Source organism: Nannospalax galili, unplaced genomic scaffold (assembly GCF_000622305.1).
Source record: "Nannospalax galili isolate Female #2095 unplaced genomic scaffold, S.galili_v1.0 scaffold85, whole genome shotgun sequence".
NCBI lineage: Eukaryota > Metazoa > Chordata > Mammalia > Rodentia > Spalacidae > Nannospalax > Nannospalax galili.
In genome coordinates this window covers 9,326,279-9,333,729 of record NW_008358866.1, presented here as the reverse complement: position 1 = coordinate 9,333,729, position 7,451 = coordinate 9,326,279, and the positions used below count along the sequence as shown (strand labels likewise).

The 7,451-nt window shown below is 38.8% G+C and overlaps 1 long non-coding RNA gene across 1 annotated transcript in view; it reads right to left on the bottom strand.

Moving 5' to 3' along the window:
• Positions 1 to 4,445: 4,445 nt before the first annotated feature.
• LOC108490168 overlaps positions 4,446 to 7,451 on the bottom strand; it is a 73,833-nt gene continuing 70,827 nt past the window's right edge. The window contains exon 2 of the long non-coding RNA XR_001872156.1: positions 4,446 to 4,795. This is a non-coding gene — a long non-coding RNA (uncharacterized LOC108490168). The remainder of the gene's footprint in view (positions 4,796 to 7,451) is intronic.

The following is a 7,451-nucleotide window of genomic DNA, read 5'->3' as shown; positions in this document are numbered from 1 at the left end:
TTTTTTTTTTCTTAATGGGCCTTTATTGTTACTCTAACATACCTTTCTGTGAAGAGGTAACCCTAGAAAATCAATTAGCAACCATGTTAGGGATCAGAGCCTCCAAACAGTTCTGGCATCTCTGGCCTCTGACAAGAACCAGGCTATCAGGCAGAAGAACATTTCTGACTTTTAGCCAAGAAACAGTTGTTTACTTGGGGAGAGGGGGAACTCTTTTTATTCTAAACTGCCTAGCCAATTTCTACCTCCTTTTCTCATTATATCCTCCTTAAGGGTAACCTTAACTGCCATTATGGATTTGGAGAACAACCAATATGATTTTTTCCAGCTGAAAAGGGGCATTAAGTGTGGCAGTCAGGCTACAACTCCAGTGGGCCTCTCTAAAAGACCGCAAAAGTGCATCAGTGGTTTATTTTTATAACTGTCAGATATAGGGAGGAAGGGAAGTCCTTGACTGATACCTGGAAAGAGAGGTAAGGGAGAAATAAAGGCAAGAGTTGACAGAATCTCTTAATCAAACATAGAGCTTCTTAAAAAGGTTGGAATTACAAACAGGCCACCATACTCATCCAGCATTTATGTGAGTTCTAGGGCATCCAAACTTCAGCCCTCTTGTTTGTGTGGCAAGTATTCTAACCATTGAGCAATCTCTCTCCCCCATCCTGTAAATTGGAAAATTCTAAAAGAATAGACGAATTTCTAGATGACTTAATAAAGTTAAAGCAAGATGGGATAAACAGTTTAAATAAACCTGTAACAAACAATGAAATTAACAAAGTAATAAAAAATGCCAACCAAAAAATACAGGCCCAGATGGATTCACTACTAAATTCTATCAGATTTTTGAAGAACTAACACCAATGCTCCTCAAACTTTTCAACAAAACAGAAAAGCAAAAAAATGCTTCCAAACTCATTTTACATAGTCAGTATTCCTAACACCTGAACTAGATAAAGACACACAAAGGGGAAATTATAGACCAATCTTCATGATGAATATATTAACATATACAAAATTTCACAATAAAATACTCACAAGCCAAATTTAAGAATAGTTAAAAAGCATTTTTACCATGATCAAGCTGCCTTCATTCCTAAGATGCAGTGATGGTCTAACATATGCAAATCAGTAAATGTAATACATGACATAAATGGAATAGACTAAAATTACATGATCATCTCAATAGACAGAGAAAAGGCTTTTTACAAAAATCCAACATGGCTTCATGAGAAAATCCTTGAAGAGACTAAGAACATAAGGAGCATACATCAACATAATAAAGGCTGCATATGACAACCTGATGCCAACCTTATACTAAATGTGAAAAAACTCAAAGCATTCCCATTATTTTGTTGTCATAAGTCTCAAGAATTATTCTAGGTGGGAAATAATATGCATTTAAGATCAGAGCCAGAAGAACCTCTGGAGATACAGAAAATAATGATGCACACCAGTAAGAAATTATGTCAGCAGATGACGCAGGAGAGGGCAATGGGGATGGAAGACAGTAGACAGCACAGGCTTCAGGAGAACTAAGCCCTCGGAGAGGACCCTTGGGTTGTGTGAGGATGAGAACTATTCTTTTCCAAAAGATACAAAATTAGAGAGAGAGCAGCAATCCCTGATGGTTTATGGTAGAGCTCAGATGAGGAGATGAAGTTTCAGGGAAAAGAGGTCAACTTTTCTAGCCCCAGGAGAAAGCCACCTACACAATACAACATCAGCCTCTCAGCATCTTTTATTTGTTTCTTCCAGTCATTTTCTGCAGCCTCCAGCCCCTCCAGGTACTCATTCCCCACAGCAGTGTGGCTGCAGTGGCACAATGGAGATCTGAGTTTCAAAGATCGACGCCCTTATTTTTTAACTTTTTAATTTATTATTTTTATTTTTTCTATATGAGTGTATTGCCTGCAAGTATGTAAGTGCACCCTTGCCACGCAACGCCTGTGAAGGTCTGAAGAGGGCGTTGGAGCCCCCGGAACTGGAGTTATGGACAGTTGCTAGCCATTGTGTGGGTGCTGGAATTCGAACCTGGATCCTCTGCAAGAGTAGCCAGTGCTCTTAACCACGGGGCCATCTCTCTAGCCCCCATACCCTTATTTTATGAGTGTAAGAACCAAGACTGATTCACCAGGCTGCTAAGGCTGCATCTGTTGAGAATGGTGCAAAGAAGACTGGAGCATGGGTGTTCTGGTTCCAGGTCCAGAGCTCTTTGCATGAACAGCAACAACAACAAAAAACCTATTCAGGGTCCAATAGACAGGTACAACTCTGGTTAGGTTTTCTGGACTTCTCATAATTGGTCCTGTCCTCCATTCCTTCTCTTTTCTCTCTCTCTCTCTCTCTCTCTCTCTCTCTCTCTCTCTCTCTCTCACACACACACACACACACACACACACACACACACACATTTCCCACCATATTGTAGACACACTATCATTTCTCTACCCAAAGTATGTCTTATATAATCTGTAAGTCACTAGCCTCTTTCCCACCTTTGTGCCTCTGTTCATGTCATTCTTCTCCCTTAAAGATCATTCCCTCTTTCTTCCATTGTCCCTTTAGGTCCCACCAAGTTGTAATTCTCTGCAGACAGTTGTTGTGTGTTTTTTTGCCAACTATTTGATATATAAGGATTTCCAACTATCCTTAGGCTGACATTAAACCTATATCAGGCCCTCCGTACATTATTAATAACTGATGAAATACCAAAGAACCAGAATAAGGAATATAAAATATGAAAGTCTAGAAGCTATGATAAAATTAATAATCAAACTAAAAGTCTACTAGATGTGATAGAAAATTCAAACAACAAAGCTATCAGGGAAATTGATTTAAAAAGGCAGGGCTAGACCAAAAGCAGACCAAGTACACAGTCTTTGCTGTGCATCCTTCTACCAAACCTCTGGCTTTCTGGAACTCTGCAAAACTAGAGAAATGACTTAACACTTATGAACAGGTTCCTGAAGAAATGCTCTGTACCCTCTGCAAACTCTGAGCACATTGTATGGTCATGCACCCAGAGCTGTGTTTCAGATTTTGTGATATGATGTAATGGATCTTGTTTATATTCAGTTTTCTAAACTTAATGAGCATCTCATCAGAACAGAAGATTGTAGTAAGAGTGGTGAGGAGATAACAAAAAGGACATGACTTCTGCTCTTGGAGAGTTATAGTGTTGTGTAGTGAGGAGAAAAGCATCAAAAACGGGTCTTTCCCAGAGCAATCTGTAAAAAACAGGAAGTTAATGAACTATTTATCCATGTAGAGGTGATACTGATCTAAAAGGGATTAAAAAGCATTAGGTGAAAAAGATTTCAGAACAAAGTCAGTAAAAGAAATGAACTAATATCATGGGGAAGAAAAGAAGCAAGTGTGCTAGTGTGTGCAGAGGCTACATTACTATGATGAGAGTATTCCCAGCTGATAATATGAGATGTTAAACATATAAAGCTAACTTGTACCAACCCAAATAGTGAGTTACTAGTTCAGCTAAAAAGGTATTGTTTTAAAAATTGTTTATACCATGAAACAAGAAAGCCGCATACTTTTTCAGTTACTCCTAGACAATTTGTAGAAACTAAAAGAATTCTTAAAAAGCTTACTTCCCAAATATTGCCAAAAACAGACCAAAGAGCCTTCTCATTCCCCTAGTAAGGGAAATCAAAGAGTATTCATTTTTAAAATAGACAGGGAATCACTAAGTATTTTCTTATGGACAAAGAATTCCAGACTGCACTAGAATTCCACATTACTACCTGAATTCAAAGATTAAGGGTGTGTAGTGCCTATATCTTAAAATTTTAGGAACACAGACTCTGCCATTAAGTATGGCCTGCTGACAAAGACAATGAGACTCTTCATAGGTAAACTCTTACTCTGATTGTATATCATATATGTGTACACACACACACACACATATACATGTGTGTATAGTATATATGAGTACACAGATTATACTTCATCCAGAAGCCAAGCAGATGTTTTCACCCAGTTAACACACACTATTTATCTGTACAACTATTAACTAGCTACTGAGAACAGTAGCCTTTACACAAGAAAAAAAGGTCTCTTGGAATCACCAGAATACTTGTGTCAATAATCTACAGAGCCATAAAATGAAAAGGACGCAGAGTGAAGGAGTAACTAGTTTCCAGTATTACTTGATTTTTCTCACAGGCCACTGCTAGGAGCCTAGCACACTGCTATATAGTATGGGCCTTTGTCAAGGCTTATATTTCCCACCTGTATTCCTTTCTTTTTCCAGCAACAGTCAGCCTTTGTGCCAACTCCTAAATAACCATAAATTTTGTTCTTATAAACCTTAATGAATGCTTGGCCAAGATGCTGTTAACTATTGGCTTCTATATAGGACCATAAATGGAAAAGGGAGAGGGGGTGCACTGTGAAAAACTGGGTAAAATGGAAAAAGATCACAGCAAACCCAAAGTCGCAATTTGCCTTTAATGTGAAGTAGGCCTTGTTTTCACGGTGTGGCAGCTTTCAGGGGTTTTAATCTCAAAGTGGCTGATCAATTTAAGGTAAGTGGCAGGCATCTGGCCTGGTTCCCAGGCTTTGCTTTGCTGCACTGAGAAAAGAAAGGATTCGTGAGACACACAGACAAGAGACATCATCAGCAGCTCCCACATTCCAAGCATTTTAACACAGATTAGGTTGGCATGATTCTACTGTTTACTAAAATCTCCTAGGTGTTGCATTTTTCCTCGTCTTTGCAGTGGTGATCCTAGATGGTTTTCTCAGGTCAAGACCTTCCTATGCCAAACAGCTTCCAAGGCTGTGAAGGGAAGACTAGAGCAGAGGTCAGAAGAAAATAGGAGACTCTGGTCATCAGGTAATTGAATGCTGAACTTCTGCCTAAGGCACATTTCTATCCAGACAGGAACTGTTTTATATGCATGCCTGAGGGGGAAAGAAGATCATTTCTTTAGCAAGGACAAATTTAATTCAGCTAGGAATGCCCAAAGGATTAACGGGCGTGATTTGTAGTTATTTCACTTCAGGTTTTATGAGCATGAGTCTCACACATATGTTAATTTTAACCAATAGAATTCCTTTTTCATGAACACTTTCACATAATGTACTCAAAACAGTTGATATTAAATGAATTCAAATAGACTTCTTACCACTGTCTCATGATCTCAGAAAATGGTAACTTTCTTAATCCATGTAAAATATAACCTAGATTAAATAACTTATGCATTCTATTGACGAGACTCAAAAAAAGAGTCTCTCACACATTTTGGCTGTATTTTACCTTATGGAAAATTTGTATTTTAAAATACATTTTCACAAATTTTTCATATGCTTTATCTTTAATATATTCAAGAACGTCTTTCTTTTAGTCATCTACATAAATTTTCCTCTTTTTCCTGTGAGAATTTTATCACAGTTAAAAAGCTAATATAAAGTTTTAAATAACCTTTTTACCTATTAAATTTTTCAAAGGCGATTTACTAATCATTAAAGTTGGAGTACCCAGAAATGCCTTTTTAACATTTCATAAACTTATCCTGGCATATTTCTTCCAAAACTAGCACACTGTTGCATTTAAGTAATTTGTATTAACAATATGTGCTCTTTATTAGTGGGGCTGGCTTAAAACTAATGCAATTATATGCATTTATATTTTTTTAATTTTTTAAAAATTATTTTTTATTTTATGTGTATCCGTGTATTGCCTGCATGTAGGTAAGTGCACCCATGTCGTGCAATGCCCGCGGAGGTCAGAAGAGGCTGTCGGATCCCCTGGGACTGGAGTTATAGACAGCTGTTAGCTGCCATGTGGGTGTTGGGATTTGAGCCTGGGTCTTCTGCAGGAACAACCAGTGTTCTTAATTGCTGAGCCATCTCTCCAGCCCTTGTGTGCATTTACTTTTATACATGCATATACTCAAGTGTGGCTTTCTAAAAATAATATATGACTTTTCTCTGACTAAAGAAATTGAATGAGAGACATGGAGGTAAGGAGAAATAGCCGGCCAGCTACCCTCTGATGCTGCAGCCAATGTCTTGTCAACATGTAATACCTAAAACTTCAGCAGCTGTCTTTAAAAAATTTTTTTAAGATTTATTCATTTTGTTATTTATGTGCATGAATGTGAGCCTGTATGTACCACCTATGTGCAAGAGTCCATGGAGGCCAAAAGAGGGTGCTCAATCTACTGAAACTGGAGTTACAGGTGGTTGTGAGCTGCCATGTGGGAGCTGGGAACCAAATCTAGGTTCTCTGCAAGAGCCGCAAGTGCTCTTGACCCTTGAGCCATCTCTTCAGCCCCATTCAGCAGTTAACTTGAAGAGAAACAGCTCAAGAGGCCATGCTAGACTGCTGAGAGTGTGGGCAGAAAAGACAGGAAGAACATAGTTTTGATAACATCACTGAGCCATAGGACCAACAATCCTGAGGCCACTAAATTTGGGGTTTCTTCTTGTGTAGGGTAAGAGATTCCCTTTCATCCATTCAATCGTATTTGTCAAGCACCTGTCAAGCTTTAGACCCCCTTCTATGTCACTGAACAAAACACAGGATTCCCGGCCCTTGTGAAGTTCAGATTCTAACCAAGAGAGTTAATGAACTAAAAAAATAAATAAGGCAACTCTACAGTATATTAGGAAGAATGTGGAGCCTGAAAAGGATTAGGAGCTCTGGGATTAAGGGGACAAGTTTCCATGTGGAGTAAAGATGGAGCAGATTGGCTTTACTGAGAGATTAGGAGAACACTCCAAGAAATGGAAACTTTTTTAGAGAGTTGGAATTCTGTCCTGTAACACAGATTCATAAATAATCTCTCAGTGTGTTATAGTTTGCTTATTGGTCTATGTGATACAAACCACCATTTTCCTTTTCAGCCTGGCAGGAGCATGCTTCATGAATGCCTTCATTCCAGGGCCTGAGGCCCCTCACTTGCTACAATGTCTCTTTTGTTTCTGTTTAGTTTTGGTTCATTAGTTGTTGTCTGAGACAGGGTCTCATGTAGCCCAAGCTGGCCTCAAACTTGGACTCACCATGTAGCTGAAGATGATGTCGAACTCCTAATCCTCCTGGCTGAGACCCAGATGCTGGGATCAGAGACATGCACCACCATGCCCAGATATCTTAAATATTCTTTGGTAAAGATTTATTTTTTTTTAATTATGTGTACACATGTGTGTCTGTGTCTGGGTATGTGCAGGAATGCAGGTGCTTATATAGGTCAGAGTCATCAGATCTCCCTGGAACTGAAGTTACAGGTGATTATGAGCTGCCTGATGTGGGTTTTGGGAACCAAACTCCAGTTCTCTGCAAGACTAGTCCTTCTAAGTCCCTGTCTTAAATATTCTTAGTTGTGTCTTTGTTAACTCATTTCCTCTGGCCACTATGGGTGTTCTCTCTTCTCAAGTCTATAAACTATCCTAAGCTCCCCAAAAGAGAGACTAAAACAAGCCAAAACAAG